The sequence below is a fragment of the Rhinatrema bivittatum genome, chromosome 1, assembly GCF_901001135.1.
Source record: "Rhinatrema bivittatum chromosome 1, aRhiBiv1.1, whole genome shotgun sequence".
In the NCBI taxonomy this organism is placed as follows: Eukaryota; Metazoa; Chordata; class Amphibia; order Gymnophiona; family Rhinatrematidae; genus Rhinatrema; species Rhinatrema bivittatum.
This window is the reverse complement of record NC_042615.1, coordinates 805,292,373-805,318,824: the sequence shown is the minus strand read 5'-3', so window position 1 is coordinate 805,318,824 and position 26,452 is coordinate 805,292,373. Positions and strand designations below refer to the sequence as shown.

The window sequence follows — 26,452 nt, the reverse complement described above, 5'->3', positions numbered from 1 at the left end:
TGTAGCTGATGTTTTGGGGTCCTCTGTTGTGTTGCTGGGTTAATATATAGTCAGAGTTGGCATCTGGGTTTCCGGCCGGCTCTGATTCCTAAGGTGGTGTAATTGTTATACAATTTCTGGTTGCTGGTGAGTATCCATTTGAGGTTGGGGAGCTGTGGGTAAGCCAGGATAGGCTTACCACCCACGGCCTGGGAAAGAGTTGTATCATTGTCCAGGATGGGTGGTAAATCCATGGTGATTTGTTTCAGTGGTTTCAGGTGGGAACTATAGGTAATAACCAGAGGTGTTCTATTATTTTCTTTTTTGAGAGGATCCTGTAGCAGAGTGTTCCTGAGTATTTGTCTAGCTCTGCTGATCTGTTTTCTTACCTCATTGGCTGAGTACTATAATTCAAAAAATGCTATTGTAATTTTTCCAGTAGGGAGTCTTTCTCCAAGAGGGTCAGAACAGATGCGATTATATCGTAGGGTCTGACTGTAGACAATAGAGCTGGTGGCAGGGGGTGGGTGGAAGCTGGAGGCATGTATGACAACTGGTGGATTTCTGGTTCAATGTGGTTCTTATGTGTCCCTCATGTAGTGGTGTCCAGAAAGTGGACTTGCTGAGTGGATTATTCTAGGCTCAGGTTGATGGTAGGATGGTCTTTGTTGAATTTTTGGTGGAATTCTTTAAGTGCTTCAAGTCTGTGGTCCATATGAAGAAGATGTCGTCAATGTACCTTAGGAAAAGGAACAGCTGTAGTAGTTGAGAAAATGTTGTTCTAGGTCAGCCATGAAAATGTTGGTGTATTGTGGAGCCATACAACTACCCATGGCAGTGCCATTGACTTGATACAAGTCCTTTTCAAATCCAAAGTAGTTGTGTGTGAGGATCAAATGGCAAAGTTTGTTGCCAGATCAGCTGTGGGGGCATCTGGGATGATATTCCTGATAACTTGTAATCCATTTTTGTGGGGAATGTTGGTTAAAGGGATTCAATATCCATGGTTGCCAGAATGGTGTTGTTTGGGAGATGGCCAATGGAATGCAGCTTCCCAGAAAATCTGTGGTGTTGTGAAGGGAGCTAAGCATACTAGTGACATAGGAAATGAGGGACACATAAGAACCACATTATACCTGAAACCCACTGACTGCCATACATACTTACATGCCTCCTACTTCTATCCACTCCCTACCACCAGGTCCACTGTCTACAGACAAGCCCTACAGTCCAATCGCATCTATTCTGACCCTCAGAGAGGGACTCCCATCTGCAGAAATTACAACGGACATTTTTGAAATTACAGTACCCACCCAATGAGCCAGACAAATACCCACGAACACTCTACTACAGGATTCATTTCAGAAAAGAAAATAACAAAACACCGCTGGATGTTACCTATAGCTCCCAGTTGAAAACACTGAAACATATCATCAAGGATCTACAACCCATCCTGGGACAATGATACCACCCTCTCACAGGCTGTGGGTGGCAAACCTATCCTGGTCTACCGACAGCCCCCCCCCCCCAACCTCAAACGGAAAACTCACCAGCAACCACAAATTGTACAACAATGACACCAACTCAGGAAACCTGCCCTGCCAGAAACCCAGATGCCAACTCTGTCCACATATTAACCCTGGCAACACCATCACAGGACCCAATAACATCAACTACAACATCTGAGGCTTATTCACATGCTCTTCTTCCAATGCCATCACTTGCCAGCAATGCCCTTCTACTGTCTACATGGGACAAACAGGTCAATCCCTAAGGAAAAGAATAAATAGACATAAATCTGACATTAGAAATGGAAACATTCGGAAACCAGTAGGAGAACATTTCAACCATTCAGGACATTCTCTATCTGACCTTATGGCTGCTATACTCCTACAAATAAACTTCAAAGGGATCATCAGCATGACAATTTTGAATTGGACCTCGCCAAAAAATGTAACACCATTACCTTAGTCTGAACAGAGACAATGGCTTCATGGCACACTACGAATATCTAAAACGTGTCTGTTCTCAAAGAATTTTGTCTTTTCACACTTACCACAGTTGTCATTAGGCTAGACTATGTAATGAACACTCTCTTTCCTCACCTGCCCTGTCCAATTCTGTATCCTCCTCTCCAATCCCATATATCTTATCCACCTCCTGTACTACACTTCATGCATCTGAGTATCCTGGAAAGCTCATGCCTCAATAAATTGCTTGCCACCCGCTTCTTGTTAAATGCTACATATGGGTCCATAAAACAAGTTAAAAATGTCAATAAAACAGGCATTGTCCCAACTATTGTTTCTTCTTTTTTTCTTCATCCACTGTCCTCTAATATCTCTTTCTTTCTTTTTCTCATCTTGTGGTTTCTCTTAAGCTTCTTGTATTTCTCTTCATTCTTTGTTGTTTTATTCAGGTTTCCTTAATTTAGTTTTTTTTTCTGTTCATTTCTTTTTGCCTTCCTTTAATTTCTATATTTAACTGCTCCTCTGCTTCCTGATTTGTCTTTATTCACCATTCGGTTTCATTTTTCTCTCCTTTTTTTTTTTTAACTTCTTGTTCTGGACTTTCTCACCTCTCGTACTCTCGAGTCCTTCCTGTGTCCCATCTTTATTTTTATTTCTTGCGTGTCTCTGTATTTTGCTCCTCTTTCCCTTGGTCGTCCCTTGAACAGTATGTCTCACGCTCAATCCTTCTCTTTCTCTCCCCATCCTAACCCCCTTCTCTCAATGCTTCCCATCTTCACCTCTTCCTACTCCACTTTTTCGATCTTCATCCCCTTCTCTCACTTCTGCAAAACCCTCCCACCCCTTATGCCTCCCTTTTCCTCTTCACACTCTGTTCTCTCTCCTTCACCAGCCGCAAGCTTCCGACTCCTCCTCTCTTTTGTCCCTGCATCTAGCTGCTCCTCCTGACAAGGATTCTCCCGATCCTGCCTCCTCCCAGCCTTGTGGGCTGGCTCTTGGCCCCAATATGAACAGGCATTTTCTGACCACTGGCCCGGTACTACAGTAACATATACATAGGCTTGTGCTGTGCCTCAAACCATGGGACCCAGTGAAATCACGCTGGCATAAGGATGTCCCATATGGGACCCACTGGGAATGGCACTGTATCTTGGTAGGCCTAGGCCCCTGCAAGCTTCAAATCGAAGGCAGCCTGACTCCAATTTGTGCAGATATTTGATTACATAACCTGCTGGGTTTAAGGTAAAAATCACTGTTGAATGTAAAGCAGGGCACAGATGAAACCAAGTCATTAATTCAGTCCTATAAAACACATTCAAGGTAACAAAGGGATTTACTTTTCCATTCAAACAATGTATATTAATGAAAAAGCTGAAACAGGGTCATTGCGCTCCCAGAAGCAAACACATTAAAGGAAAGCAATCACAGAGTAAAAGGACATGGATTTCTTTTTTTTTTTAAACTGTGCTTTATTTAGGGCTAAGCTGAAAAGCGTCATCCAATAATTACAGAAGATTACAAGGAGTTTTAGGTAATTGAGAATGAGAAGAGCAGATGTAATGGAACTGCAGCTGGTTGACACCTGGATGTACTTAATCATGATAGAAACAAAACAGAGAAAGAACAAACGAAAAGCGAGGAAGGATGGAATGGAAGAGCAGGACACACTAGGCAGAAAGGAGGAGGAGGAGAAAAAGAACGAGAAAAAGAAACATAACATATAAGAAAAAAGAAACAAGACATTGATAAGAAAGAAGAGAATACTAAAGAGAAAAGTAGGAATAAATCAGGACTGCAGCGTGTGTGAACAGAGGAAAATAATGAGGCAGCAGGAAAGAGAAGCAGGGGAAAAAGTTATACGAGACAAGAGAGAGAAGAAGAGGGAAGGGAAAAAAAACGAGAACACGGGAGGGGGGGGAGAAAGAGAAATAAACAAGAAAAGCAGGAAGAAAAGGGGAAAGATAAAAGACCCGTTAACAACACTTGTCCTAAGAGGTAAGAGAGATCACAGAGGATCCTGAACAGAAGAAGGAAGGAAGGGGAGAAGAGAAGAAAAAAAAAGGAATGTTCTCATTGAGTGCAAAGAAAAGAAGGCAGGAAACCCAAGGAAAAAACAGAATATTGGTATGAAAAAAAACGTTAAAAATAATCATTGCACTCTTTTTTTCAGTTCATCTAGATTGAATGAGAATTATGCACGGTGCAAAAGTATGTATCAGTACAGTGGAAATAAATAATAAATATGATATACTTTAAAATATATGTGTTCTTAAATAATTCATTGATTTTTTTTTTCTCATTCAGATTTTTTTTTTGTTTTCTAAAGCAATGTCTTTTGTTAACTGCTCTAAAGTCAATTACCAAAGATAAATATCGTGCTTTCATTAAATAGTTTCCTTGTTTTTTTTCTCTATCATTACAATTAAAAGTTCTACAAAATATGCAAATTTATTTACAGAAAAACAGAGCCAGCATCATTTAAACATCCCCCTGTTTTTCAAAATTCCTTGTAAACAGTTTCAGAAATTCTTCAAAGATTGTATTATTTTTTTTTTTATTTTTTTTTTTTAAATCTTTTTCTTTAATATTAAGGTTCTAGGCTATTCCTTGCCCTGAAGATCTAGAAGAAGTATGGAAACTACTGAAGCAGAGGATGATGGGAAACTTGCAGACTACGAACCATGATGAATGTAGGAAGCCATAGCTGTGTCAGTCTTCAAGTTGGAACTGTCTCTGATAAAAAGAACATTAGCCATTTTATTTATTTATTTTTTTTGTCGGCATTAAATTTATCATTTCAATACATTGTCTACAAGAGTTGAGTTTTTGTTGAATAGCTGGAATGCTTGCAGTTAATAACGCTGCCCTGTAGCTTTTTTTTGTTTGTTTTTGTTTTGTCTTCTGAGTACGTGTGAGCGTCCAACAGCAGTCTGCACAGAGTAGGAATTTATGCTCAGTCTAAACTCTACAAAAAATTACAGCTCTACAACATCTTTAGTTTAGCATTAATGCTATCTTCTATGTATATTTTTTTTGCTTTTTTTTCCTCTAATTTTTTTCTTCTCTATCATATAAGTATTTTAAACTTTTTTTTGTTAAATTCTGTACAACTATTAGGATTTTTTTTTTTTTTTAAATGGGAAGCATTTACAAACCTTTTCACTACAGCCATCATTCTATTTTTTAAACATTTTTTTCTCTGAGTTCCCCCTCCAGAGTCTCTGCTATTCATTCTATCAGCTCAGTCCATATGTATTATACAGAAAACCATATGAAAGTTTCACACTTGAATTAATGTAACCAAAGAACCTCCCTAAGTATCAAAGATCTATTATCTTGCCATTTTAAAAGCATGTAAGCATTTTTTTAATGTTTTTTTTTTTTTGTTCGTTTTTACATATTTCATATAATTGCTCTCGGACCATTTTAAGAACAGCCCAGCAGAATGGAAGGAACTTCCGATATATTACATACAGCTACAAGTCTGCAATAAAAAGTTTGGTCCTGTGGTCCCTAAATACCTAAGGAATGACGGATAAGATGCTTCTAGCAACCGTTGCCAAGGGTTACCGTGGCAATAGCTTCCTTGGTGGCAAACAGGCACTCCTTGTCCCCAGCATCCAGCTTTTGCACTTCCTGTGTGAAGACAGCAAAGCCTTTGCAATGATGTCGGTGTCTCTTCCGAGATTCTCCCAGTTCACCTCGGCCCTGCCTGGCTCTCCAACAAAAGTTTGTCCCATCCATCATCTCACCAGACATTTGACGCTTTTCTTTGAAGAAATGTTACGCGGATCTTGGCAATCAAAGTGAGTCTTCAGGCCCATTGCTAGTTCTCGCTGATATGTCGTAGCTCTGAATCCAACAGTTCTTGCTCAGATAAGTTTTATATATATTTATATATATGTATATATATCTACACACACACACATATATATATATGTAGATATATATATTTTTTTTAATGTGGCCCATTCGGTTCCTGCCCTATAATGGAGGGAGGGAGGGGAGGGAAAAAAAAAATCAGAATTAAAGCCAGTAAAGAATCTGCTCCCCTCTCCAATTCAGCCTGGCTCATACTTAAAGTAAGTAGTCGTATGTTCAATAAATTCTAACAAGTCAGTGGCGATCATGAGAAAAAGAGATGGAATTTATGACTGCTGTTGTTAAAATGAAGAAGTAACAAAAATGATTCTTTTTAACGTGACATTTAACAGTGAGACCCCTAACAGCATGCACTGCTTTTTGTTTTGCTTTTGTTTTGAGGGAGAAATTTATGATGGTAGGGTCTATGCCCACAGTCAGATTTCATAGGCCTCAGTTCTGCAAAATCCTTGAGGGGTAAATATTCTGGCGATATCTGCCGCCTGGTGCTTTTTTTTCTCAGGTTGCAAACAAGCTGTTCAGTGCAGTCTGCTGGGCATTTGGTTTTGCCCTGTGGAGGTTTAACTCTTTGTGCACAGAGTTATTAATAAATTTATTTATTTTTACGCATCTCCGAATTTTATAGAAAAGAGGCCTGACCGAATAAGGTTCCAAATGTGACTATAAGAGTGGTTCATTTGTAGCTGGCCACGTGGCTCGTTGACTTTTGTTGAGCAGCAGCAAACTGCCTCCTCTGGCCTGGCTGGTTGTCAATTCTCAAGAGGTGATGGTGGTGTTTGGGGTGATGGTGGGGGGAAGCTGGTGTAGTGATAACTTAATTGCTGGACATAGAGCAGCATATTTGGTGACTCTGAAGACAGCTGCACCCTGGCTTCTCCATCTCACCCATAGGTGTCCATTGCAATGCATGGCCTGAGGAGTTGGTGTGGAAGGGCAGACAAAAATGGGCGGTATGTTTTGTTTTTTTTCTGCCATCCTGTTTCTATGTATCTATGGCCTGTACATAGAAGGGGGCATGGGATGATCTAGGGTCAATAATGGAGATCCTAGCATGTACGGTGGCTCTCTGAAAAGAGCCAGATGGGAGAGATTAAGGAGGGAACCCTGCAGGGGAAGAGGCATAGGAGTGAGTGAGGATGATTTGTCTACTGTTTCTGGGTCATATTGGGGTCATATTTACTTAGCAGTCTATTCTCTGTTCTGATTATAAGATAGTGAAGCCCAGAACTTGGTCTAGGAGCATCTTTTAACGATGCTATAGGACACAACCCTAGAACCAATACTTGCTTTCATTGAAAGTGTTGGAAACATGTTTATCAAACTAAAAGGCAATGGTAATGACTGAATTAAAAAAAAAAACAATAAAAGGGAAAGATAGTTGTTGCTGTTGCTGCAAATGTGGTCATGATCTGACTAGGGTGGACACTGGTGCTGATGGTGTAGTAGGGGAAGGGTCAATATTTAATCATCCTGGATTAGCAATCAGGTTCTTCTTCTAACACTAGGTGATTTTATTACATGAAGGGATGCCAGTGCTGCAAAGATCCACTCTGTTGGTGGAAGATGTGACATGCGGGATATTAATTCATGCTGGCAGGTTTCAACACTGTTGGTTTTGACAAACAGCAAACCATACACAGCAATTTAAACAATTACAACACTAAAAAAATAAAAAAGATAGAAATCAAACACTTGTCAAGGACCCTTTTTCAGTTGCAAGCCAAATAAAATTCATTTTTTATCCATTTATATATGTATTTTTTTAAGTTCTAAAAAGTTTTGATTGTGCTAATAAAAAGGACACGTTTTTGCTGCCACAATGGGAAACATGAGAATTAATATTGTGGACACACAAGAAGTCACTGTCTTCTTTGGCTTCTTATTTTGAAATGATTTCTTGTTTATTTTTCGCTATAAACAAATATTACTTTCATATTTTTTTTGCTTTAGAGAATGGTTCTACATCATAAGAAAGCTGCCAATTGAAAAAGGGACCCCTGTTTCTCCAGAATGAAATTAAAAACAAAGTCACAATATTTTCAAAGTGCAAGAAAACCAACCATGTATTTTCTTTCAGCCTTTTATTTTTTTTGAGTTGTCTTTGATCTGTTAGTATTTTTTTAAACATTATATGATTTTAGCTTTGGTTTAAAGTTTATGAATCTGCCATCTTTTTTTTTTTCTTTCTCTCTCTTCTATATGACGTCGAAGAAAACGGAAACGCTGGACAAGAAATCAAAAACAGAACAGAAAGAAGGCACGGCAAGCACCCCAAGGTAAAAGAAAAGAAGTAAAAACAAACAAGAAAAAAAAAAGAAGCATGGCAAAACCAACAAACAAAAAACCATCTCAATAACTGTGGCAGCACAAAGTTAAAAAACAAAAAAGAAATTAGAAATATATAGGCACACGTGATCATGACTGGCCAATCATCAACTGATACAACATCCAAGAAAAATGCTTCAACCACGGCACCTCCACCACGAAACTAGACGGCAGGTCATGCAACCAATTGTTTAGCTTGTTACATGACGCCTTCATTTCACACGTTCAACTTCTAGTTGATTGAACTTACGGCCTGAGGGGGGACTCTTTTCTCCACTCTCGCGTCATTGGGTGAACTTTTATTCCTAGCTCAGCGCGAGACGGTGGTGGCTATGACTGGCTCTGCTTAGGGTTGGAAATTTGATTGAATGACAAAAGAAGAAAAGATTTTTTTGGTTTGTTTGTTCGTTCTTTTCTTGTTCTCTTTTCGCTTCTTTTATCGTATCTTTGTTTTTTTGTCACTGTTTATGTCATTTGCTTTTCAAAAAAAAGGGAAGGAGTGGGGAGTAGGGACAAATCAATCAACTGATAAATAAAACAAAGCACCAAAACACAGCACCAGTCAAAAAGCTCTCATGAAATACTATATTAAATAATAACTAAACAAAAAAAACAAAAACAAAACCCACACACATAAAAAGAAACAAGGGGATAAAAAACACAAGACAATGGAGGAGGCCTAACAGTGAGACACAGAGTTATGGACACATAGTTAACAGTGAACAATAATGGAAACACATGCAGTGCTTGCTCAAGAGATTTCGCATTGCCCTCTGGGTATTGACATCAGATAAAGTCTCTTATATAACATTTCACAGCCAACCATTCTTACACTCTTAGGCGTGAGTCATACATAAACAAATGGCTGAGTCAGCATTCAGAATTGCTCCAAAACTTGTGCGCAGCAGGAAGGGTTGTGCTCTATAGTGCAAGTGACAAAGGAAGCAAGAGACATGGACCAGCAAAGTTTACTGTTTTGATTTAGGAGAGACAAAGAGCAGCAGAGGACAAAGGGAGTTATCTATGGTGACCGGGTTTAGGGGTGAAGGTGTGTTACCCCCATATTTTGTAAGGCTTTTTTCTGAAGCATGTTACATTAAGATCTTCCAGGCAAGGAAGGCTGCTGATAAACACATCAACTTCAGTAATAGAGTTCAAGACTGAATAACTGTATTCTAAGGGATATGCCAGATTGATTCTGGATATACTTTCTATATGCTAAGACTCCTGTTGAATAACTTATGTAAATTACATTGCTCCTTTGAATGACTTTTTTTTTTTTTTAAAGGCACGGCATATTTGATTTGATTTGTCATTTTCTTTATTCATTTTTTAGAAGCAAAAAATTCCTTCCAAATGAGAAGTGGCTGGCTCCTGCCACCCTCTTACCTCCTGCTGCGTTTGTGGAACAGGTTGGTGCACCACTGACTGCCTTCTCGTCCAAGCCCATTCCCAGCTGGGCTTGGACAGAATGAGAGGTGATGCAACCAACTACGGCAGTGGTGGAAGAGGAGAAAGGAGGATCTATCCAGCACTTCAGGAAAAACCAATTTGGAGGGACTTTTTACTTTCAAGGATCTATTACATATCCATACGAAGAACAGGGAGGAAATATTAAGTATCCCAAGAAAGTATTTTTGTTAAATAAAAGACTGATGCCATGTCTTCAGTTTTGTCATTCACAAAGATAAAAATACAGTGCAAATAAATTTGTGCAGATGGACATTTTCAACATAATAATAAAGGTCGGAGTCCCCGGAGCTGCCTCTTAGGGTGTTTGCTGAGGCATAATTGCAAGGGAATGAGAGAAAAGGATGCTGAAGTCATACTGTAAACAGTCTGATTGCAATGCCCTAAACCTGATTACTGAAGGCATTAAATTCTCCGCTTGCTGGAATCCAAGTACCTGTTCCACAATGGGTGCGCTTGCTGTGAAGAAGAGAGTGGTAATCAGGTTCACTTGAGTTAAAAGACATGAAAGCTGTCAGCACACACAATTTTTTTTCCTTCCCTTAGATTAGCATGGAGAGAGAGAGAGAGAGAGCTGTTAGGCAGGGAGAAGAAAGTTCTGTAGACAGAGAAAGAGAGCGAGAGAGAGAGAGAAAACTGTTAGGCAGGGAGAAGAAAGTTCTGTAGACAGAGAGAGGTGTTAGTTAGAAGATGGTTCTATAGAGAGAGAGAGCTTTTAGGTAGGTGGAAGAAAGTTCTGTGGACAGAGAGAGGTGTTAGTTAGAAGATGGTTCTATAGAGAGAGAGAGCTTTTAGGTAGGTGGAAGAAAGTTCTGTGGACAGAGAGAGGTGTTAGTTAGAAGATGGTTCTATAGAGAGAGAGAGCTTTTAGGTAGGTGGAAGAAAGTTCTGTGGACAGAGAGAGGTGTTAGTTAGAAGATGGTTCTATAGAGAGAGAGAGCTTTTAGGTAGGTGGAAGAAAGTTCTGTGGACGGAGAGAGGTGTTAGTTAGAAGATGGTTCTATAGAGAGAGAGAGCTTTTAGGTAGGTGGAAGAAAGTTCTGTGGACGGAGAGAGGTGTTAGTTAGAAGATGGTTCTATAGAGAGAGAGAGCTTTTAGGTAGGTGGAAGAAAGTTCTGTGGACGGAGAGAGGTGTTAGTTGGGGGATGGTTCTATAGAGAGAGAGAGCTTTTAGGTAGGTGGAAGAAAGTTCTGTGGACGGAGAGAGGTGTTAGTTAGAAGATGGTTCTATAGAGAGAGAGAGCTTTTAGGTAGGTGGAAGAAAGTTCTGTGGACAGAGAGAGGTGTTAGTTAGAAGATGGTTCTATAGAGAGAGAGCTTTTAGGTAGGTGGAAGAAAGTTCTGTGGTCAGAGAGAGGTGTTAGAAGATGGTTCTATAGAGAGAGAGAGCTTTTAGGTAGGTGGAAGAAAGTTCTGTGGACAGAGAGAGGTGTTAGTTAGAAGATGGTTCTATAGAGAGAGAGAGCTTTTAGGTAGGTGGAAGAAAGTTCTGTGGTCAGAGAGAGGTGTTAGTTAGAAGATGGTTCTATAGAGAGAGAGAGCTTTTAGGTAGGTGGAAGAAAGTTCTGTGGACAGAGAGAGGTGTTAGTTAGAAGATGGTTCTATAGAGAGAGAGAGCTTTTAGGTAGGTGGAAGAAAGTTCTGTGGACAGAGAGAGGTGTTAGTTAGAAGATGGTTCTATAGAGAGAGAGAGCTTTTAGGTAGGTGGAAGAAAGTTCTGTGGACAGAGAGAGGTGTTAGTTAGAAGATGGTTCTATAGAGAGAGAGAGCTTTTAGGTAGGTGGAAGAAAGTTCTGTGGACAGAGAGAGGTGTTAGTTAGAAGATGGTTCTATAGAGAGAGAGAGCTTTTAGGTAGGTGGAAGAAAGTTCTGTGGACAGAGAGAGGTGTTAGTTAGAAGATGGTTCTATAGAGAGAGAGAGCTTTTAGGTAGGTGGAAGGAAGTTCTGTGGACAGAGAGAGCTGTTAGTTAGAAGATGGTTCTGTAGAGAGAGAGAGAGAGAGAGAGAGAGCTGTTAAGCAACCAGAAGTTCGTTCTTTAGAGAAAGCTGTTAGGCAACCAGAAGAAGGTTTTGTAGAGAGGCCTGCTAGAGGAAAGTTGTGTAGAGAAAACTGTTATTCACAAGAAGGTTCTGGAGGGAGGCTGTTAGACTTCAGAAGAAGGTCCTGGAGAGATTGTTGTTAGAAGAAAGTTCTGCAGAGAGAACTATTGGAAGAAGGTTGTGTTGAGAGAACTGTTAGACAGAAGTGTCGCTAGTGCGCTTTATAAATTTTATAAATAAATAGAAATAGAAGAAGGTTCTGTTTGGAGAGCTGTTAGGCAATCGGAAGTAGGTTGGATCTGCTTTCAACCTAAATGAAATATGCCAAGATGCTGGAGAGAGCCTTAAGGCTTACAATACATTTACAACACACAATGCCTCTCCTGGCTTTTAGACAGAGAGTGCTAGGGGCACTGCTCATTAAAATATGGGAAAGAGATACGCTGAGTTTGATCTTATTTCAAAAATATACATCTATTTGGATTAGAAAAGTGATAACATGAATAAAACAAATGTCTTTATCCATTACCTAAACACAAAATGAGGCATTTGACTAGCTGAAATGCTTTCATTTTTCAGTGAGTATACAAGGGCTGGGATTCAAAATATTGTGTAAAAAGGGAAACTGGATTCAGGCGATAGCCAATGCTGGGTCCCGACCGTTACAGTTTGGGGTACTGATACGCAGACATTAGGGGAAAAGCACAGGATTGCGTCTATGGCCAAGTCCAAACGTAAAGCACGTTCAAGCAGAATTGTCTGAATTATCAGGAAGGCTGTTCAAGCTGTAAAAATGTTGCATGCAGTAAGGTTGCTTGGTTTTGATTGTAAATACTACTTTTAACATAAGGTTTGGGGGGTAACCTGCACAGAGTGGCAGATACTACCCTTAACAGAAACACAGGGGTAATCTCTATGGAGAGGCAGTTACTACCAGGAGAAACTTGCTGGGCAGGCTTGGTGGACCCTTTGGTCTTCTTCTGCCGTCATTGCTATGATACTAAGTTACTAAGACTTTTGGGTCTCAAAGAATGAAAAAAAAAAGACATTGGGGTAGTTTTTGAAAGAAGCGCGCGTGGCCTACATGTGCTCATGCTACCCGGCGTGCGCACATGTACACCCGATTTTATAACGTGCGAGTGCAGGCGCGCGCATGTTATAAAATCCGAGGTCAGCGCGCGTGAGGGGGATGCACAATTGGGCACTTTGTGCGTGCCGAGCCGTGCTGCTTCCTCTGTTCCCTTTCCCCTAACCTAATCTTCTCACCCCTTTCCCTATCCTTCCCCCCCCCCAGCCCTACTCTAACCCCCTCCCCCCCCAATGTTTATCCTACCTTTTGCGCCTGCTTCTGGGCAGGCGTAAGTTGCGCGCGCCGGCAGGCGATCCTCTGACACAGCTGCAATGGCCGCTTTGCCGGAAGCCTCTGGCCTCGACCCACCCCGGATCCTACGGATTTATGCGCGTAACCTTTTTAAAATCCGGCCCATTCTTCCTTACCTCTTGCAATACACTGGGCCAGAGCAAACCCTTAGCGGACTAGTGGTGAAATAGCAACGTAGAAGTGACAGCAGAAAAGGACCAATGGTCCGTCCAGTCTGTCCAGCAAGCTTCCCATGGTAATAACTGCCGTGCCGTGCAGGTTTTCCCCATGAATCAGTCAGTGCTTGGCCGTCCATAAGCAAAGCATATCAAGCAGGCATGTCTGACATTTTAAATGTTAAATGTTGGACATGAATTTTCAGCATGTTAATGAGAAAACGAGTGATCTGCAGTGGAGATTGTTGATATTATGAGCAACAAAAACTGAACAGTGACAGAAGTGACAAACAGCAGCGCAGTTACACTACATGCGTATAATCGGCTAAATTAACGGGGACCCTAGAGACAAAAACCACTTTTCAAAAGTTAGCCTTACAGCAGGGCTTCCCAAACTGTGGGAATTGAGTCACGAAGCTTTCATTTTGGGTCACAAGTACCTCGAACTGCAGTGTTCTTCAGATGCCAGAAGCAGCAGCATTAGTAGTGGAAAGCAGCCAACGTGCACTCGCGTGCGTTTCTGCGGCAATAACAAGCTCTACGTGAGGACGGTTTGGTGCCACTGCAGGGCCTGTGAGCTTCCACTGGCTCACAGGCCTAGTGCTGACTTTCATTACTAAGGCTGTTGATGCTTGCAGATCACTGGCAGGCTTAGGGCCAGCCATGATGGAAAGGGAGGGCTCAGTGTGCCTGAGCCGGTGGAGATTGCCAGTGTTCCTCTTTCCTCTCCCACTATTGAATCTACCCAAGAGAAAAATGTTGCCCCTACCATCATCCTGCCCTCTCTTCTCACCAGTGGTCATCCACTTTTGGCCTGAGGCCCAAGGGGAAATATTGCTGCTGACCCTGGCCAGGAGGATGATTGGAAAAAGGACGGTTTGAAGTGAGGTATCAGATGCATGAATGGGTTTTACGGTTGGATCAGCTGGACAGGGTTTGGCTGTGGAGGATGACAGAGAGGGAATGAAAGACGATCAATTGGGGATGTAATAAAGAGAGGAGCTGGAGAGTGACAGGAGATATGAAAGAAGGCTTAGAGCAGAATAGGTGAGGCTGTAATGTGAGTGAGGAAGGGATGGGATGAGAAGGAGGGGATGTCAGAGGATGAATTGGGAGTTATAGGAAGGGCTTGGGGTGAGAAAGGATCAGATGGGGGATGAGAAAAGGGCTGAGGAGATGGGGTGGACTGAGGAGTTGAGAATAGCTGGAGAATGTAAGAGGGGATTGACTGGAGGGGATGGAGCTTGAGAAAGGTGGTGGAGGTTGAGAGAAAGGATTGACTCGAGAGGGTGGAGGCTGAGAGATGGGATCAGCTGGAGAGTGGAGAGGGTGAGAATGGCGTGATTGTTGGAAGGGGACTGCACCCCTGTTAATTTGTTTTGGTCTTCTTTTGGGGGTCATGTGAATTTTCAAGTGCATAACATGGGGTCACATTGACTAAAGATTTGGGAAGCCCTGCCTTATCGTTTATTTATTTAGTGGGATTTATTTAGAACCTGCCCTTTTGAACATGAAAAGTCACCCAAAGCAGTTGCCCATGTGTTTCTGCTTTATGATTTTCAAGTTATATCAGCTCAATTTGGTGATTAAGAAACTCAGTTTTCAACATTCCTTTAATGCACAGAGAACACCATTGGGTACACTGATCAGCTCCTAGAAAATTCATCTTATGTTTTGCATTCAATCACTGTAACTCCAAAGTCTACCAAGACTATTTTGAGTCGATTGCAGCTTTCTCATTGCTGCACCCCATTGGAAAGCCTCCTGGTTCTCCAGGAGCACTGAGCCATGGGATATTTCTCTTTTGTCGACATTCCTTTAGTCCAGATCTATTAGAGCATTTGGAAGGATGCTCAGAATGTTAATGTTATTGAATTGCTCAGTGTAGAGCATTCTATAGTGTATGCAGATTTCAAATTTGGTCCTGGAAAAACCCAAAAGGGTCTGGTTTTCAGCGTATCCATATTGATGAGATACAAACAGGTGGTGCAAGAATGGGGCAATTTGTATGTTTTGCTTAATTTGAAAACCACATCTGTTAGGATCCTCAAGGACCAGACTGGAATAGCAACACGTCAAGAGAATGTGGCATCCAATATAGATCCTGACTTTTTCCTATGGTCACATAACTTCACCTGAAAGTCAGCTGCATCTGTGTACAATTTTCGATGCAAATTCTCATTAGTCTAACACGTGGGCTCTGTTGGTGTCACTACATTGTCCAATGTGCCTCTGCGACATTAGAAACACTGTCTTCAATTCTAAGTACCAGGACAGTTTTGTCCCCTCCCTGTTGATTCTTTTAGCTGGATAAGTGAGGGGGCTATCCAAAACTCACCATTTAGGTCGATAACTTGTTAGTTTTCTGGCTAAATGGCTTTGAATATTGACCTCAACGTGCCTGTGTATGAAAATTCAAAAGGTATGTGCGTAGTTCCAAAACTCACTCGAAAGCCTCCTATTCCTGTAGGTCAAAGTACGCAAATACAGGCCCAAAGCACAGACTTCTGCCTACAAACACAACATCCCAAGAATCAATTTGCACTTATATCACAAGGCTGTTTATATCATCAAATTAGAAACAATATTATTACGTCCTTAGGGCATACAAAATTGGGCGGAAGAACTGGAAATATTTCAAAATAAGTTGACAAAATAATACCTACAAATTATTAATGCTTTTTGTTATTCTATTTATATTTTTAAACCCCTCCCAGCACCACGTCACTTAATCTAAGAAAGTAAGCAGCTGCTCCAAAGAAGCATAAGAAACTTGTGCAGTGTTTATGAAGGTTCAAGTCCCATGCTCCCAAAAACACAGCCATGTTTCTCATCTCGTAAGGCTTTCTTCATGGATGCTCAAGGACGCCAAAAAGGCATGGACATATCTCAACGCTTCTTAACCAAAGACACTCTTTTTCTACCAGCAACTGTCATTTTCACGTTTACTGTTGTATGCTCCACTCCAAAACCTCTCTCTTGTGTATGTTCAAAGAAGGACATTCAATGTGCAGTGATTCTTCTTATCCCACCATATTTTTGCTAGAAGTCTGCTGGACTTCTGCTGGAAGTCTGTTTCTAATTTGGTAGGTATAAACGACCTTGTGATATAATTATATGTTGATTCTTGGAATGTTTTGTTTGTATGCAATGCATTACCAATTCTGGGATCTGTTACAATAATTCGAGGCCCCACGCTTTTGTAATAAGTACATAATTTTACCTGCCTAAAGAGCACGCAATTTTCAAAAAGCCAATTTCTGTGATGATGAACACTGCTTTCCCTATGGAAATAGTTTTTAAAATGAACCTCCCTATGATTGCTAGCAAGGTTAACAAACTCATAGGACCTTATTCAAGAAAAGGAGTTTTCCCCATTCTGTGTCTATGGGGAAAACCTTGTAGAATATGATACTTTGGTTAAGAATTAACGTTTTTGGCCAAGGCTTTAAATTTCCTTCTGCTTCTGAAGGGAAAACATTCCACAGAAAACACCCTTAATCAGATACGTTTGCACTTATATGGCCTAGTGGTGGCATTTATTTCCAGCAATCAAGTGAGCAGTAAAGGATTTTATTTTTAACAGCAGCTACAGTGTGGAGCGTGTTTTGTACTTATTGTTCCTCTGTAACTCTAAGTAAAAACAACTCTTAAGGGCCCGGAAAAACTGACCCTTTCTCCCTGTGTAGGAGCAACTCAGGCGCATGGGTCCAGTGCTCCTCCGTTACCTCCCTCGTCAGCCCTTGTATACCAGGAGAAGCTGAGGCAGGGGCTACATATGTATAAGAAAGAAGAGCATACGAGATGGGGATGGCTTATGTGAGAGGGTGAGACAGAGAGGTGAGGATGGCTGCAGGAGAAAGAGCTGATAGGGATAGCTGAAAGAGAGAGAGGTGAAATTACCTAGGAGAGGGGAAACAGAGGTGGGGATAGTTAGGCGAGAGAGAATGGAGGTGGCTAGGGGAGAGAAAGAGAGGTGAGGATGACTTGGGAAGGGAAGGGGGGATAACTTTGGGGGAAGGGAGAGAGTGGTGGGGATAGGGGAGAGAGAGATCGGTTGGGATAGCTGGTAGAGAGGTTGAGGGGAGAGAAAGGTGGGTTGGCTGAGGGGGAAAGAGAAAGAAATGGAGATGACTGACGGATAGATGGTGTTGGGGACAGCTGGGAGAGAGAGAAGTGGAGATGGTTGGGGGGTTGGGGAGAGAAGACTATTGCTGGGGGAAAGGTAATATGAATATGGCTGGGAGGAAGAGTGCAGCGGGTTGAGGTGAGCATCAAAACAGCTGAAAATTGGCACAATGGCACCTGAGATACATAGGGTCTTATTCAAAAGGGACTTTAACCATACAGTGCCACTACCTATGGAAAAACATACTTCTTGAATAAAGCCCACTATGGATATGTCTGAGCTGAAGCCAAGCCAATGAAATCCTCACCCTGCTACCAGACATTAACAGTAGTAAAATATCCTGAGTGCTTTGCTTCATAGCATTGTTCTTTCAGTTAATAAAGGGGACATCATCTCAATGTCATTCAAACCCTGAAGCAAAGGTTAAAGTTCATAGACTCTGTTGGCATGAGACATCCTTGTGAAAGCGTTAACGCACTGCATTTCTGACAGACATGATATTTTAAGCTGGGAATGGTCAAAGATCCGTTTTATTTGAATAGCAAATTATGGATAAGCAGCTAGGGACCTACACACTACAGTCCTTTGCTCCACTCTTACAGTTATTGTACAGGGCTTGCAATATTAAAGCGGTATAAATTAATTCTCTGGTTCTTCTCATCTGTATGCAATATTTGTCTACTGCATCTAATAGATATCCCTAACAATTGTATCTGTGTGACAATGAGTAGCAGATTTGAAACGAATTGGAGAAAATATTTATTCATTCAACGCACAATTAAGTGGTGGAATTTGTTCCTGGAGGATGTGGTCAAAGCATCTAGCATAGCTGAGTTTAAAAGGGATTTGGACAAATTCTTGGATGAAAAGTCCACAAACAATTATTAGCAAGATAGACTTGGGGGGATTAATACTATTCTTAGGGATATATTAAGATACACACAATAGACAAATATTGCGCACACACAAACACATGCACATATGGAGGTCCATATTCAGACACAGTCTGGATAGTATCGTTATCTGGATAAACTTAGCTAACTAACCCCCTCATTTATCAAAATGCGCGAAGGCGTTTTCGCATGCATGAAGGGCTTATCGCATGCGAAAAACGCCTTTAACGCATGGGATAGCACCATATTGTATGGTGCGATGAAAATCCGAAAAAGAGGAGGAGTGAGCTGGGTTTACCGTTTCGCGAAGCCCTATCGCACGGCTTTTAACGCCGATTTTAGCTACGACTTTTTCAGGAGCATTAAGCCGTGCAATAGCTGGCATCACCCGTTGCGATGTGTTTCGCAGTTGCCGGTTTGATGCTCCCAGAGCATCCACCTAGCTATCAGTACAGTGGTAATTTTGCTGACTCTCTGATATGTTTCGAATGCATTCAAGGTGAAATACACTCTAAAGCAAATATGCATTTCTGTTCACTGTACTACTCATCTCAAGTGTCTTTCAGACTTGGCACATTGAATGAGGATCACAAATACCATACCTCGCTATTACATGTGGGCATCTGCATTTAAAAAAAATATATATATAATACAGTTACCCATATCTGCTTGAGTATCTTTCTGGCTGAATATCCCTGGCAATATTTAATTTGCAATGCCTGCTAATGTGGAATCTCCATTATTTGTCTTTTCTCAGTTCAGCTGCCTGCCTGTCTATCCATTTCAGCTACATTTTACTATTATTGTGCAGATTTTTTTTTTTTCATCATGAGCCATCAGCTCTTTAAAAAAAAAAAAATAACATTAGGAAATGGTTTTGTTTCCTTACTGATGGAATTTGACAGCCAGGAGAAATGTCGCTGGGCTGATTCCCTGCCTCCCGAGTGAAATGAAGATCTCAGCAAGCAGGGGACGAGCCCAGTGGCAGCGCCAGGACAAATGACATTTCCAAACTGCTAACTCTTCAAGCTTATCCTTTGCTCCATTCATCCCATTACCATCAGACTCTCTCTCTCTGCAGACTGTATTTTTCAGCTGAATTTAATGAACATCATTTATTAAAACCAACACCCTGGTTCTGCTTTGGCCTCTGACAGATGTGCTTGCTAGCATGAATCATTCCTTCCAATTTGATTATTCTGATGAGGGACTGTAGTCTTCCTTCTCCCCCCCCCCCCCCCCCCGCCCACTGCCCTCAGTAGCAAGATTATTGGTGACTTGCCTCCAGTCATGACAACAAGGCGATCTGTACTTGTTAAAAGTAAAAAAAACCCCAAAAACTCAGCAGAAGGATGATGACGGAAATGCGGCGTGCTTGTCACGTCCTTCCCTGGCACCTCCTTTCCAGCTATCTCGGGTAAAAATAATGAATGAAAGCAAATTATGATTTTTTTTTTTTATACTTGCTTGCGCAGAGTGTGTGACAACACCTCGACCTTCATAAAGTGAACTGTAGTCCTCATGGGTCCTCATCTCCCATTGCCATCAGGGATGGTTGTCCAGAAGACAAGTATCACCCATTGCTTTTTTTTTTTGTTCTCTCTCGCCAGATTAATTAGTGAAAATACAGGGCATCTCAAACATTCGATGCATGTGTGGACAATCCGGAATATTTGGATGCCTGGTGATCCCGGGCACCCACCCATAACAAACTGCCTGTTTGGGGCTGATGATATGTCATAGGCCTTAGCAACTTGGGTCAATCATGCCGTAGAGTTCTCATGTGACTCCCCTAATAGCAGGGCTGCTGCTTTCAGAACGACTGATCACGCAACACTCAGGCTATGTGCCAGTGCCACTGGGAACCCTTCATCAGATTTCAGGGGTGGGTTGTGGCCACTGAACGTTGACAGTGCCCAACGTTTGCCTATCCACTGCAGTTTTTCTGTCACTGCAACAAATAATAAATAGAGCATGCACATAGCTGGAGTGTGTTTTGCCACTTACAGGATGTTTAAAATACCACTGTACTATCTATGTCTTGAACCAACATAAATATAGCAATTTGAATAATCAGCAAAATGTATTAACAGGACATGGGCAAATAATCACCAGATTTAATGAAAAGGCTGCAATCACACTCTGCGTTCCGAAAATGTATTTCACACATTCATTGATTTCTACCAAGCTAACTTCCTACCAAGGCTGTTAGATCTTGCCTCTGAATCGGAAGCTGAGGCTCACGAGCTCCTTTCAAAGGACGGAAGACAAGCGGACATCTCGGGATGCCGCAAACTTAGGAGAAAGCAATAAAAAGGACCCCCTGCTCGACAGCCTCTACTGTTTGTTTCAAAGCCTATGACTTCTGATCTATCTATATGAATAATATGCCCATAGCAACTTTAATATCTACTTTCAATACCTATCCATATCTCCAATTAAAATATCCCAATCAGCTGAGCAGAATCCAAGTAGTTTGTCAGATCTGTTAATTAAGAATCTGTCTAACTACCCATTCCAATTACCTTTTACACGCACATTGCTGAGATCTGAATAATCCTCCTCGTGCTCCCTCCATTTTTACGTGTTTAAAAATGGCGGACAAAGGCTTAGGGGTTTTTTCCTCCAAATGTTTCTGTCTTTGCAAATACTGTAGATTTTCACAGTCACAAGAAATATCTGTGATGAACTTCCCCGCTGGATCCGGTGCATCCAAAATTAAATCAAGCAGCAAAAGGGCCACATCAAGTGCACCAGGAGAATAAATTACGTTTCTAAACTGCTAATTCTTCCCATTTATTCTTTACTGCTGGACCTAACCCATCGCTAGTCTCTCTTCAGGCTTTCTATCTGTCGCTATAGGGGTTTATTTACCCCATTCTTCCCAATTCTTGAAACATCTGGCTCTCCCCTTTCCCTCTCCCTCGAGGGCCGGCGAGAAGTCTTCTCAAGGTGAGGAGCCCTCATTGCTGCACTGTGGATGGCAGGAGTTGTCCATAGCAGCGGCAGCCATCTTTCTCCCCTTAAGGGAGCTCAATGTGTTCCCTTTGTGGAGCGCTCGAGCCCTAATGACCTAATGTTCCCTCAACTATCCGAAAGGATGCATACGCAGACATTATCTTGTTCTCTGCAACTTTTTATAACATAAGTTCAAGTCGCGCACCTTGAGTAATGCAAATATCAGGATTTCTTGTGTGCGCTATGTTTTGCTGCGTGCGTGGGATCCACGACCTAAGTGAGTGCACACAGGCAGCGCGCACAGCTTAGAGGGAACGCTGCTGCTGACCCTCTTGATGGGGGACATCTGAGCACATTAAGAGGACTTAGAGGTGTCCTGGCAGCTCCGCTGGCTGACTTTGTCAATGCTTCTTTAGAGTCTGGAGCAGTTCAGGGGGATGAGAGATGGGCAGGTGCGATTGCTATTTACGAAAGTGGAAGTAAGGAGGAAGCTGGGAACTACAGGCCTGCTGGTCTGGCCTCTGTGGTGAGCAAACGAATGGAATTGCTGCTAAAAGCGATGAGAGGGCAGTTTCTGGAATCCAACGGATTGCAAGATCCGAGGCAGCGTGGCTTTACCAGAGGTAAAGCTTGTCAGATGAATCCGATCAATTTCTTTGATTGGGTGACCAGAGAGTTGGATCAAGGCAGAGCACTGGACAAGGGGCACTTGGATTTCATCAAGGGCTTTGACACAGTTCTGCACAGAAGACTTATAAATAAGTCTTGCATGGATCCTAGAGTGACTGACTGGGTTAGAAACCGGCTGAGCGGGAGGCGACACAGGGGAGTGGTAAATGGAGGTTTCTCTGAGGAGGGGGGTGTTACTAGCACTGGGCCTCAGGGATCAGTCCTGGGACCGGTTCTTTTCAACATTTTTGTGAGTGCCATAAAGGAAGGGCTGTCAGGAAAGGTTTCTCTTTTTTGCTGATGATACCAAAATCTCTAACAGGGTGGACAGGCAGGAAGGAGTGGAAAACATGAGGAGGGATCGAGCAAAGCTCGAGGTATGGTCCACGGTCTGGCAGCTACAATTTATTTCCAAAAAATACAGAGTAATGCATTTAGGATGCAAAAACCCAAGGGAAAGGTACAGTATTGGAGGTGAAATTCTTCTAAGCACAAAGGAAGAGCAAGATATGGGGGTAATTGTATCTAATGATCTTAATGTGGCCAAACAGGTAGATAAACTGATAGTAAAAGCCAGAAAGATGCTTGGCTGCATAGGGAGTGGAATGGTCAGCAGAAAAGGGGAGGTGACACTGCCCCTGTATAGGTCCCTGGTGAGACCTGACTTGGAATCCTGTGTACAATTCTGGAGACTGCACCTTCAGAAGGATATAAACAGGATGGAGTTAGTCACGAGGGGGCTACTAAAATGGTCACTGATCTTTGCTCGAAAGCATTTGGGGATAGAGTTAAAGATCTGAGGAAAGGTGAGTTAGGGGATATAGGATAGAGAAGAAGAAGGATTAGCGTAGGCTGAGGAAAACAAACAGAGGTTTAACCCAGAGACGATGCACTGGATTTCTGCAGCTTCCTTAATGTTCCCAAACTGCCCAATGATAATGCAAAAATGAAAATAAAAAAGGGCCGAGTGTTTATTTCTCAGCTGATTTTTCAGGATAGCTGATGCGCAAAACCGAGAAGTCAATTTAAAAAAACAAAACAAAACAAAACCCACGTAAAAACAGATAATTTACCTGGCTAAAGTTAGCCAGAAAAGTTATCAGAGATATTCATCCCAGTGAATATCGTCAATTTAAGTTGCCTGGGTAAAGCTACCACGATAACTTTGAAACCTTAGTGGCTGTGTTTGAATATTGCTGGTTAGGTTTCAAAATTATCAGGTTAAATGTACCCAGATGATTTTAACCTTAACTGGCTATATTAAAAAAAAAAATGGTTGCATAGCGATTAGCATTACAAAAAAAATAATAATAATCAGAACGGGCCTAGCAGTCCAATCCCCCACCCCAGTGCAACATATGTTGACCCTGCTAGCAGATTCTCCTCCCCCTGAAGCTCCCAAATACTTTAACTTTTTTGCAGGACTAAAGCTTTGAAAACCTCCCTCCTCCCTCTTCCCCAGGATTGTCAAAATATTCTCCTAGTAAAGGGTCACTGCAGTGGCCTGTTCTCTCCCGTCCCCTCAGGCTAGCCCTAACCCTTCCTCCCCAAACCCGTTTATGGTGAGCAACGCTATCAGAGCAGCGCCGGATGCACAGGGATCCGAATGAATCCGAGCTCCCAGGGTTGGGTCGATGTGCAGGAGGGGGAGGGGGGACTGCTGAGGGAGAAGAGTTTTGGCAATTTGGGGAGAGAGAGGCTTTTGCGGACCTAAAGACCCAGTACGATTTCAAAATATTGTGGGAAATGTGGGTTGGGATAGGCCAGGAGGGTCAACATTTGTTGTACTGGGGTGGGGTCTAGGCCAGTAGGCCTGCTCAGAGGGACTTTTTCTTTTTTTGTAATGGTAATTGCTGCTCAACTGGCTATATTCTTATAATATAGTTGATTACTTTTAAAGTTTCCCTAGATAACTTTAACCCTGCTGTTTGCCACATCTTGAGTTAGCTGAATAACTTGCTCGGCTACCTCCAAATATTGGCCAACTCAAAAGTTATCTGAAGAAATGCCCAAGAATATCGACCTCTGAAAGATTTATGATGGAACCTTGCTCATTTTGATTGATAGTTACTTTAACCCTTAAGGATTTTCCTTTGCTAGATATACAAAAATGGAGACAAAGCAACCCTAGCTATAGACTTTAAATTGTAAAATTCTTTTGGTCAAGCCCATGTTAAAACTGGAATATCACGCCTCTCCGAAACTTAACAATAGGACTAATGACTCTGGCGCAGTTATCAGACTGGATTTGCACTGCACTACAGTAAACCAGTGCGTGAATGTTATGCTGCTGTGGAGCCACTTACTAACTAGGGCACGAAACCATGACAGCAAGCCCTGCCTAAGGCTTCGCACCGGCTATATGGGAGCCTTGCACTACTGCACAAGTCGAACTCTTCCACACTCATCACCTGTGCCACGCCTGGCACCTCCTTCTTGGACAGAATGCTCAAGATGCTGCTGCTCTCCGTCAACTATTTTTCACAAGCACTAAATCTGCCTTTTTATTTTTCAAATTAAGCAAAATACAGGGCCTATGTGATGGGCAGTGCGGATTCAAGGCGCATGCGAACTGCAAATAAGTTTAAAAGCTGCTATTAAAAAAGCGTGGAGAAGCGAGGGTAAAGCTGAAGATGATCATCTGGGGCCATGTTCTCATTCTTCTCACTACTCATTCTTCTGGATGTTATTTCTTTTTATTTTATTTATTTTATTGTGCTTTGGATTGACAGAATTGCCTACTTTTTCCACCAGCAACCAAATCATCTTCCCTCCTTGCTGCTGACAAGATGAAGTCTTATTTTCTTTCCAGTTTCTGTTGACATGGTACTCAAGATGTGAAGAAGGAAACTCGAGCCAATTTTTCCCCTTTTCGGCTACAAGCTGTGAACTACACATGCCAATCAGAGCGCCTTCTGGATTGAACGCAGCTGCTTTTCCCGGTGCTACACAAGCTTTCCTTTGCAACGCTAATACATACTTGTATTTTTTGATGTGTTATCTGTAAGATGTGTTTGCTATTTATTGCAATTACGTTCGTGTTCTGTGAACCACTTTCGGCTAGACTATGTCTAAGGGAGGTAGTGTACAAATACAGCAACATCCCACATAATATCACATAACTCGCCACGGAGGACCTTTGCAAAGTGGATCGGTCTTGTTTTTGCCGCTTCTATTTTAAGGCACGCTGGCCCGGGACGTTTCGGAAGATAAAGCCACGTGATAAACCTTCGCTGTGTGATGGGCACGGCTTCATGCGCACCCGCAGGATCTGGGTGCACGGGGAGATCTAGCATTTTGGTCAACGGGCGAGCCACTGTCTGCAGCACAACCACCAAAGGTTCCATCTTAACACCATGCCACTATGCGTCGCTAATTTATTCTTGGTTTTCTGATCGCTTCTCCATGTCTTCTGTAGGACAAGCAGCACCAGATGGCATAGGGATGGCAAGGAAAAAAGGAAGACCAGACTAATTATTATGACAAATATGCCATTAGAGGAGTGGCACCAATCCCTTTTGGCCTCTAGGGCTGGAGGAAAGGGTTTGGCTTTGGAGGAGAACTTTCCTTGCAAGCTGTAAGCTTTAGCTTTCCTGCTAGAGAAAGTCAAACTCTAGACTTCAGAACGCTCGGAAAGGGGAGTTGAACAGACGAGTCTGGCTCAAAACTGCACCAGTGACCTGGGGCCAGATAGCCAAGTGTGAGCCCAAGAGAGAGCCTCAGCACCCAGATCCTAAATAGGTGCGCGACCACCTTCTGGCTTCTTTCTTTACCTCTCTCCCCCTTCTGCCGTTCTGCAAAGATTGAAAAGTGCTAACTGGATTAAAAAAAAACCAAAAAAACCCAAAACAGCAGAGCTGGAAATTACAGCAAAACAAGTGGTAACAACGGCAAACTACCAAACCAGCAATCGGTAGATTTTGCCTGTGACCTTTAGTATTCCTTCTCGCAGCAGAGGTGAGAGGGCCCCTTATATTTTACATTCATGGTATAATACTCTCCCAGCTGGATCACATCATTTTTCCGAAGTGCACAGAGCAAGCAATAGTAGTCATCCTGTGTAAGATCTGAAAGTTTGGGTTTTTTTTCCATTTTCATTTCTAAAATGCTTTAACTAGTTTTGTCACAATTCCCTTGGTGGCATTATCCAAAAACGATGTCACACACAGTGGTATCCAGTTAGCTGATACTCGCACTAATGTGACAAATGGTATAACAAACATCAAAGATGTGTGAGGTCACCTGGGATGCTGTCGTCAAGGTGACTGCTCCCAAGGGAACACAGGAATTATGGAAGATCGGTCCAAGAATTAAACAAAAAAATAAGGGAAACTAACAAAATTTAATATGTGAAAATGTAATTTCCATCACAAGAAGGGTCTATTACTCACCACGGCAGCTTTCAGGGAACTATCTAGGACATGGTAAACAGAAGTTGCTTGTGTAAAATCTTGCATGTAAAATGGGGCAGAGTACTGACTCATTCCAGTTCCTGTGCACCATTTATTTGCATTGGTGTAGGAGTGACCTCCTCTGCAAAGTAAAGCAGGTTAAACATACGGACTCTCCACCGCTTTCTTTCCGCTGGAAAATATCTGA

General features: G+C 42.1%; 1 protein-coding gene across 1 annotated transcript in view; it reads right to left on the bottom strand.

Moving 5' to 3' along the window:
* Positions 1 to 4,394: 4,394 nt before the first annotated feature.
* The window catches only part of CELF4 (CUGBP Elav-like family member 4), a 1,498,022-nt gene continuing 1,475,964 nt past the window's right edge, over positions 4,395 to 26,452 (bottom strand). The window contains exon 13 of the mRNA XM_029581031.1: positions 4,395 to 5,933. The gene's annotated coding sequence lies outside the window, so the exon portion shown is untranslated. The remainder of the gene's footprint in view (positions 5,934 to 26,452) is intronic.